Raw genomic sequence first — 10,556 nt, forward strand, 5'->3', positions numbered from 1 at the left:
TCTCTTACCTCCCTAAACTTATTTCCAACAAAGCACCTACCTCAGTAGGTTGGAATTAGTTTGTGTATCTTACGGACTGAGAGCACCTGGTGGCCAGTATGTTTCTCACACAGCAAAGCCATGAACCAATATCTGATCCATGATTGTCGACTAGAACTTCTCCTTGAATAAAATTGCATTTTACTTACTATTTTACTTATAGAATATACCCATCTACTTTGTGTATCTGTATTGCAGAGTAAAATATTTACCTTTGCATTATAAAACATTGTAAAATAAACATAGTTTTATTATCTGTAAAAATGTGTAGCAGCACATATAGCAGTGGTTGGCAGTGAAAGATGAATATTTTTAATGACTGAGTTGTTTGTAGCTAGAACATTCATTATTTTGATTCCCAAGGATAGATATTAACGGATAAGTAGGGTCCAGTTTGTATTAGCCTGCACCATGCTAGTTGCAAATGTCATTCAGTATTAGCTTTTGCAAAAGAGAGAATTTATTTACTCATGCATCTGAGAAAATGCTAAATGTGGCAGAGAATCCTGTCAGCTTCCCCAAAAGATATCACACCTCTTCTTTGTTGATTATCAAAAAATTTCAAAATAGAAGTGGGGAACTTTTATGCCATAGTTTAGGTTTTGGAGTCCCTGCAATAGAAGACCTGTAACCCTAGTTCCAACCAATGGCATATGAATGATGTCTATTAGTTTAATTCTAGGAAATAATTTTCTTTGACAATATAGAGTAGGTGAAGAGAAAATCCCAATTCCGTTTAATGCTTCTGATCACAGCTCCTTGAGGAAGTGAAGCCTGAAGCTGTGGCAGCTACCTTGCAGCCAAGAAAGAAAGGCCAGATGTCCTAAAATTACTAAAGAAGTGAATGAAGCCTAGAACTGCATATTCCAAGCATTCTTACTATTCAGGAAAGATATAATCCTATTTATTTGGGATCTCTAATGATGTATCCTTATTCATTCTGGAATTTTGTAATTTCTTTTCTCTTTTTTCTTGATGTATATCGCCTGTGACTTAGTTGAATTAATCCTTTCAAAGAGCCAATTTTAGCTTTATTTACTCTATTTTATGTATATATCCTATTCCATTGACTTTTTTGTGTTTTATTATCATTTTCTTTCTTGGATTTTATCTTTTATTTACTTTTTTCCTAGATTTTTAAGAAACTATGCATAAATTTCTTTGAAACTATGTATAGATTTTCACAGATTTGGGATTGTGATAACTTCCTATTGGATTAACCTCTTTATCACTGTGGAATACACTTTTTTATTCCTATTCATGTTTCTTTGCTTAAAATCTTTTTCCTGGTATTAGTAAATCTGTTTTTATTTTATATTTCTTTGATAATTATCTATACAGTATGTCTTTATATTTTTTCATTTTTAATTATTCTGCATTCTTATACTTAAAATGTGTTTCTCAGTAACACTTTTTTTCCATATTTTTCATTGTGGTAAAATATACATGACATAAAATTTACATATGAACCATTTTTAAGTGTAGAGTTCATTGTTATTAATACATGTATAAGACTGTACAACCATCAGCATCATCCGCATCCAGAACACTTTTCTTCATGTGAAACTGAAATTTTGAACCCATTGAACACTAACATTACCATAACCCATTAAACATGACCCACTCCCCGCAGCTCCTGGCAACTGCCATTCTCCTTTCTGTCTCTATGATTTTGAATTTCTAAGTACCACAAACCAGTGGAATTATGTAGTACTTGTCATTTTGTACTGGCTTATTTTGATTGGCTTATTTCATTTAGCATTATGTCCTCATGTTTCATTGGTTTTGTAGCGTGTGTCAGAATTTACTTCCTTTTTAAGGCTGAATAATATTTCATTGCATGTGGATAGCACATTCTGCTTATCTATTCATCCCTCAGTGGACACTTGGGTTGTTTCTGTGTTTTAGTTATTGTGAATATTGCTGCTATAAACATGGGTGTGCAACATATCATCGAGGCCCTGCTTTCAGTTCTTTGGGGTGTATATCCAGAAGTGGAATTGCTGGATCCTATGGTAATTCTATTTTTATTTATTTTTAGAAACTGCCATACACATTTCACAGGGGTTGCACCATTTTAGATTCTCACTATCAGTGCATGAGGCTACTCCATATCTTGGCCAGCACTCGTTATTTCCTGGGTTTTTGCTGTGGTTGTGGATGGTAGACATTGTAGTGATTGTGAAGTAGAATCTCATAGGAGTTTTGATTTGCATTTCCCTAATGATTAGGAATGCTGAGCATCTTTTCATGTGCTTATTAGCCATTTGACTGTCTTGTTTGTGGAAATGTCTATTCAAGTACTTTGCTTGTTTTTAAACCCCTTCAGTGAATTTTTTCATATATTTATAATACAGTTTTCATATATTTATAACACAGTTAAACTGTTTTTGTCACGTGATACATTCCACTCTTGGATGGCCCCAGCATCCTCATTTTTCCTAAGTTGTATACATTAATGTTGAATCTTTACACTATAAAGTTCTATAAATTTTGACATATGCCTAATGCCATGTATCCCATTACAGATTCATACAGTGAATATTTTCACTGTTCTATAAAATTCCCTGGGCTTCACATATTAATCCTCCCAGTAACCCTTGGCAATTGCTAATCCTTTTATCACCTCTATAGTTTTTCCTTTTTCAGAATGCCTTGGAAATGGAATCATTTATATATACAATCATAAACTAGCTGCTTTCATTTGGCAAAATGCAGATGAGATTCACCCATATCTTTGTGTGCCTTGATAGCATTTTTGTTTATTGCTAAATAGTAGTTTATAGTGAGGGTGTGCCAGAGTTTGTTTATTCATTTGCTTAAGAATATCTTGGTTGCTTCCAGTTTGGAGCAATTATAAAGCTGCTATAAACATTCATGTGCATGGTGCTGTATGAGCATAAGAAGTTTTCAAATCAGTTGGTAAATACCTAGGCGTGTGATCGATTGCTGGATTGTATGGTAAGACTATGTTTAGCTTTGTAAAAAGCTGCCGAACTCTCTTCCAAAATAAATGTACCTTTTTGTATTCTCATCCACTATGAAGGAGAATTCCTGTTGTTCTTCATCTTTATCAGCAATTGGTGTTGTTTTTTAATTTTAACCATGCTAATAGATGTGTCTTTTATTACTGTTTTAATTTGTATTTCCCTAATGACAAATAATTTTAGACATAATTTCTTATGCTTGCCATCTGTATACCTTCTTTGTGAGGTGCTCATTCAAATCCTTTTAATTGAGTTTTTGATCTGAGTTTTTAAGTTATTACTGTTTTATTTTGAATTTTTTTATATATCTTAAAAGCATCACCTTTGTCAAATGTGTTTTGCAAATATTTTCTCCAAGCCTTTAATTTGTTTTTTTCTTGCGTTTTCATTATCCAAACAGTGTCTTTATCTAAACAAAAGTTTTTAATTTTAATGGTATGCAGCTCACCAGGCACAGTGGGTCACATCTATAAGTCCCAGAACTTTGGGAGGCTGAGGCAGGTGGATTGCTTAAGCCCACAAGTTCAAGACCAGCCTTGGTAGCATGAGAAAACCCCATCTCTACAAAACACACAGAAATTAGCCAAGTGTTGTGGTGCAAGCCTGTAGTCCCAGCTACTTGGGAGGCTGAGGCAGAATTGCTTGAGCCTGGGAGGTTGAGTTTGCAGAGAGCTGTGATCCTGCCACTGCACTCCAGCCTGGGGGATAGGGTGAGACCCTGTCTCAAATTAAAAAAAAAAAAAAAAGAAAAAGAAAAAACTAGCTTATTAATTTTTTATTTAATGTGTATTGATTTTGATATGAATCTCATAACCCAACCCTTTCATATATTTTCTCCTGTGTTTTCTTCTAGTTTTATAGTCTTACATTTTACATTAGTTCTATGATCCACGTTGAGTTAATTTGTGTTTAAAGTTTAAGTTTTGTGTCTAGGTTCAACTTTTTATTCATATGAACATTGAAATGTACCAGAATCATTCACTGAAATAAAATAAAAAAAACCCTAGACTTTCTCAATTGAAATGTCTTTGTACTTTTGTCAAAAATCACCAATGTATTTATGTGGATTTTTGCTGGACTAGGTGTCTATTTCTTCAGCAATACCTCACTCTCTTGGTTGCAGTGGCATTATAATGTCTTTAAATAGGGTAGTGAAATCCCCTAAATTGCTCTTCTTCAGTATGTGTGGATTATTCTAGGTCCTTGCCTATCAGTTTGCTGATATCTGGAAAATAGCTTGCTGAATTTTGATTGGGATTTCATAGACACTATATTTCAATTTGGAAAACAGTGACATCTTAACCATATTGAAAATTCCAATCCATGAACACAGGATATCCTCTGTTTTGGATATTCTTTGATTTATTTTATTAGTGAATTATAGTTTCATGAGTACTGTTCTTGCATGTATTTTGTTATATTTATACTCAAGTATTTCGTTTTTTGGTGATACTGCAAATGGCACCAAAATTTTTTTTTTTTTTTTTTTTTTTTGAGACGGAGTCTCGCTCTGTCGCCCAGGCTGGAGTGCAGTGGCTGGATCTCAGCTCACTGCAAGCTCTGCCTCCCGGTTTCACGCCATTCTCCTGCCTCAACCGCCGGAGTAGCTGGGACTATAGCTAGTGTTTTGTATTTTTTTTAGTAGAGACGGGGTTTCACCGTGTTAGCCAGGATGGTCTCGACAAATTCAAATTGGTCATTTCTGATATATAGGAAAGCAATTAACTTTTGTATATTTGCAGGCACTAGTGCTGAGACAAGATATTTTGTCCTTATTTCTGATTTTAGTGAGAAACTGTGTAGTCTCTCATCATTAAGTATGACATTAAATATAGGTTTTTGTAGTTCTTCAAGTTCCCTTTTATTCATTTTCTGACAGTTTTTAATTATAAATAGGTGTTTGATTTTCTCAAATTATTTTTGAAATGATTACATGGTTTTTCTTCTTTAGCTTATTAATATGGTAAATTACATTATTTTTTTAAAATGTTGTCATTTTTATATGCCTTTGTATACCAAATCTTGCTTGGGTAGTGGTATATAATTATTTTTATATGTTGTTGAATTTGGTTTGTTAATATTTTATTGCGGGTTTTTGCAACAGTATTCATAAAAGTCATTTTGTCTGCAGTTTTCTTACAATGCCTTCATCTGAGTTGGGTATTAGCATAATGCCGGTCTTGTAGAGTGAGTCAGTACATGTTTTCTTTGTGATTTTCAAAAGAAAAGATTGCAGAGTTCTGGTTAATAATTAATGAGATTGTTTTTCTATAATTAGAAAAATTAGAATTTGGATGTAATAGATTAGTGTTGGGACCGGGCGTGGTGGCTCACACCTGTAATCCCAGCACTTTGGGAGGTTGAGGCGGGCGGATCACGAGGTCAGGAGATGGAGACCATCCTGGCTAACATGGTGAAACCCCGTCTCTACTAAAAATACAAAAAATTAGCCAGGCATGGTGGTGGGTGAGGCTCCTCAGGAGGCTGAGGCAGGAGAATGGCGGGAACCCAGGAGGCGGAGCTTGCAGTAAGTCCGGATAGCCCCACTGCACTCCAGCCTGGGCAGCAGAGCGAGACTCCCTCTCAGAAAAAAAAAATAAAATAAAATAAAACAAAAATAAATAAATAAATAAATAAAAGATTAGTGGTTCTCAAATTTAGACTCCCTCTCAGAAAAATAAAATAAATAAAATAAAAATAAATAAATAAATAAAAAAAAGATTAGTGGTTCTCAAATTTAGACTCCCTCTCAGAAAAAAAAATAAAATAAAACAAAAATAAATAAATAAATAAATAAAAGATTAGTGGTTCTCAAATTTAGACTCCCTCTCAGAAAAATAAAATATAAATAAATAAATAAATAAAAGATTAGTGGTTCTCAAATTTCACTCCATAGTGAATTAGATGGGAAGATTTAAAAAACACACCATCCTCCAACCCAGAGGGAACTAACCCAAATTTCTGGAGTGGATGCTAGGAATTAATGTATTTTAAAGTAACATCTCAAATGATCCAATATGAAGACAAAGTTAGATATTCATTTTTAAATGCTGAACTGATTGTTCTTTAAATCTTAACCACAAACAGGGCACATTCTATGGCTTTAAAAATTCCCAGTGAGAAATCTAGGAAATACTAGGAATGAGTAGATGGCTAGTGATATTGCCTTCACTGGGGAGGACATCTTTGGTATTTTTCCATTTATATCTTCAACTGGAAAATATTTCTACATTTCTACTTGTTCTTTAGAAGAGAATTTCATTCTGGTGTGAAAACAATTCCTTGTATATGGTATTTCTCTCAGTCCCAGAGCGGGTGGGGAGAAGGAGAGAGGCAGACATGCAATGCCTTTTCACAGGCAAGGCTTTGTGCGGTCTTCAGGCAGTTTCCTCCTGAGCTGGAAAAGTGGAGGAGGCAGGAGAAAGGGTGAGTCATCCACGCCCCACCAGAGCTGAATTCATCTGGGTTGTGAGAAGTGGCCTTGCCTTACATAAAGAACACCCTCTGTAGGCTGATCGCCCCTAAGGAGAGCTCACTTGGACTTCTAGTGCGTTGAGGGACCTTTTCAGAAATCATTCACACGGATCACATTGTACCAGGGCTCTCAGTCTTCTGTTGCTAGCTGCACCTTCTCCCTGACATTCCTCCTACGTATTCACAAGGCAAGCTCTGTTGAGTGACAGGAGGTGCTCCACATCCCTCAGAACCCAGAGGAGCTGCTCTGGAAGAGCCTTTTGCCCGCTTTCAGCTGTTCATCCAGCAGCACTTGCCAACCAGATGATCCAACAAATGCTCAGATTGTTAGTGATTGAACGTAAATTATATTTAGAAAAATTAATAGTGGGCTAAATTTTTTTTTAAATGATCATATGTGCCTTTTATTTTTCATTCTTTTTGTAGATATTATTTCATTATTGTTTCTTTGTTTTGGGGTTTTTGTCTTTTGGGGGGCTATATCATAAAATTAAAACCTGACATGCAAAATGGTGGGGAAATACATGCAAGAACTCTGTTTTAATATATACATATTTCATCAGAGAAAAGACTCTAGTCTCTTGTTAAAAGGAGTTATTAAGAGTCTGCTGGAAATGCAGCCACCTCTGATGGCTGAAGTCCACCTGGAAGAATCTTTTGGATGAAGATACATCTTCATATAGAGACCGATTTGTGTCATAAAGAATGGCATTGATGACACACTGGATTTAGGATGAAATAATGATATATAGAAGCCTTTACCAAACGTTAAGCCATAAGAATAATTGTTTTCCAAAAGTACCCTTATTTCCTTATGTTTCCTGGTCTATTACCTATTCCCCATGCTTTCTCCTACATATTTTATTCTTTTTTATGACTTTACTCAAATGTGGAGTAGATCATGGACTGTTGGTGCTCATTCCTTAATCTTGTCCAATGACAGTGCATTAAGCTTAGCCTCATGACGACACTATTTAATGACACCGTTCTGCTGTGGAGAGCAAATGTTATTTGCTCTTGTTTTGTTGAAGAAAATAACCCCTGTGGTTTCAGATTAATCTCCTCATGGTTATATAGGTACATATGGCCTTATGGCAGTTTGGCCGTGTTGCTAAAGCTGAGCACTGGATCCTGATTGTTTACCATATTACTTATAGACACCAGGACAAATGACTCAAATAACATTGTTAAGTATCAAAACAATGCATCACTTTTCCTAGCGTTTCTTAAACCCATGCATTACTGTAAGTGGTCTGTGCCAATAAATGAAGCTGCTGCTGACAAGGGAGTTATAAAAGTAACTTATTAACACTCATGTTAGAAAATTCCTGTTATGTATTAAAAATAAGCCCAGTTTGATTATCTAAAATACACAGACAGCCAAAGAAGTAATGTATTAGCTGTTCTCACCTAAAATGAAAGCTTTACTTTACTTAGGTTTGGAAGCGCTCCTATCTTCAATGACATCCCTATAGGAGGACCCCCCCAAAACCCAGTCTTCTGCCTCTAGTAGAGGTAGAGGCATGGAACACAGCAGGGTATCAAGGCAAATGCTCATTCACTGGGACACAGGATCTTCGTCCTGTCAGCTTTCCCATGGTGCAACAGGTGTCGGGCAGCTGTGCCTTCATCATCACGGGCAATGGAGCAGAGGCTCATAGAAATATTGGCAGTGACATCCCAGAGGGGTCAAACATGAGCCAAGAAATCTTCAAAAATCCACGTTGAAGAGCCTTGCTGTTATGGGTTGCATTGTCTCCCCCAAAAAGATATTGATGTCTTAACACTGAGGACCTAGGCTATGCAGGTGACCTTATTTGGACATAGGTTGTTTGCAGATGTCATTAGTTAATATGTAGCCATTAGTGTGGGCCCTAATCAATATGACTGAGTTCTTATCAAAAGGAAAGATTTTGACACAGAGACCCACACATGAATAATGCATATGAATGTGAAGACAAAGATTGGGGTGACATGTCTATAAGTCAAGGAACACCAGAGGTTACTAGCAAATCACCAGGAGCTACGGGAGTGGCATGGAACTGATCCTTCCCTAGCACCTCCAGAGGAAGCACAGCCCTGTCAACACTTTGCTCTTGGACTTCCAGCCTCTGGAACAGTGAGACAACACATTCCTGTTGTTGAAGCCACTCACCTTGTGGTATTTTGTTACAGCAGCCTAGGAAACTCATAGACTATCCCAGCTTACAATTTCATGACTCCATGATAAGCCCTCTGCATTAGGGTAGAAAATGTTTCCCAAAATATGTTCAAGGAAAAGGATATGAATCATTAGTCAAGTTCACTCAGTTTATATTTCAAACTTATTTGATTTAGGGACTAGAATACATTTTATTTGTCTTTGAATAACAGCTACCTAGTATTTATATACATGAATGACAGAAACTTATATCCAAAATATGTAAATAATTCCTACAAGTCAAAACTTACATACAAGTCTTTGTTTTATCTTATATAAAATAAAATAACAGACATACATCTTCTCTGTGTTCACAAGACATATAAATAGCAAGCTATAACAAGAAATGAAACATCATTATTCAATAGGGAAATATAAATTGAAATCACAATGAGATAGCATTATGTGGCCATCAGAATTGCTTAAATTAAAAAGATTCACAACACCAAATGACTGCAAGGCTATGAAACCACCAGAACTCTCATATATTTTTGGTGAGAGTATAAGTTGTATAACCACTTTGGAAAAATGACTAGCATTTTGTTAGAAAAATAAACATACACTTACATTATGACCCAGCAGTTCTACACCCAGACATTTCCTCACAGGAAATGAAGCATACATTCACAAAATGACTTGTACATGAATGTTTAAAGCAGCTTCATTCAAAATAGCTAAAACCGGAAAATGGCCCAGGTGTCAATCAACCGGAGAATGGCTGAACACACTGTAGAGTGTGTCTACAATGGAGGACTCCTCAGAAACAACAAAGGCTGAGTACAGGTACACAAAATCCATCTGCTGAGCAAAAGAAACCAGGCACAGAAGCATATACGTTGTCCGGTTCCCTTCATTGAAAGTGCTAAGACAGGCAAAACAAGTCTTTCTTGAAACAGTCAGAAGAGTGGGCAAATGGGGTGAGCATTGACTGGGAGGGTTCCATGGCTACTTTCTCAAGTGACAGCAGTGCTCTGAAACTTGAGCTTTGGTTACACAAGTGTGTGCATCTGCTAACTTTTGATGAAGGTACATTTAAGTTTTGTTAATTTCACACAATGTAAATTTTATTTAAATAAGCATAAAATAGTTAATTGTAGTTAATGATACATATTCTGAAGTGTTTAGGGGTGGCATATACAGGAATATGCAACATATTTGGAAATGCATTAAAAACAGAATTGATTAATGGCTTATAATGAAAAGGAAGATAAGTGATAACCCACATAGAGCGCACGTCCACTGTAGAACTCACGTGGTGGGGATTTGAGTTTTCAGCACATTACTTTCCAACTTTTCAGTATGATGAAACACTTTAATAATCAAATATTGGATAAAAACAGCTTCAATTTTGAGTCTTTAATATGCCCATCAGAATTGTTTCCTGCTAGTAAACCCCTTACGAGTGGGAATAGTCACCCCACCTCACGTTGGGTGAGTGGATATAAGGAGATGCTTCCCGGTGTGGCCTCTGGGTTAAGCTCCCCCAAAGAACATTTTATTTGGCCCGTTTCTTGGTCCATTGTCTCTTTCCTTTCTTCACTGTTATCCCTCCTCTCTCTCATTTGAGTAAAGCTGTGATAGCACAAGATGCTGTCCTGCTTCACATCATGTGGTCTCTCATTTGTGTGGGGAATGGGAAGATGATGGGTCTTAGGGAACACTGCAGAGGGCCCTTTTCAGACCCAGACTGCTCCTCTTCGATCTTCTCCTTGGACATTACAAATAAAATAAAGGTCTTGCTGTTTTAAGTATGCTTTCATTTACCGCAAAGCGGTAATGAGAATAACCAGCTTAGATTCTGGAGTTAGCAGACGGGAGGAGAAAGGCAGTGGGAACTGGGTAATGAGAATAACCAG

The sequence above is a fragment of the Piliocolobus tephrosceles genome, chromosome 15 (assembly GCF_002776525.5).
Source record: "Piliocolobus tephrosceles isolate RC106 chromosome 15, ASM277652v3, whole genome shotgun sequence".
NCBI classification, from domain to species: Eukaryota; Metazoa; Chordata; class Mammalia; order Primates; family Cercopithecidae; genus Piliocolobus; species Piliocolobus tephrosceles.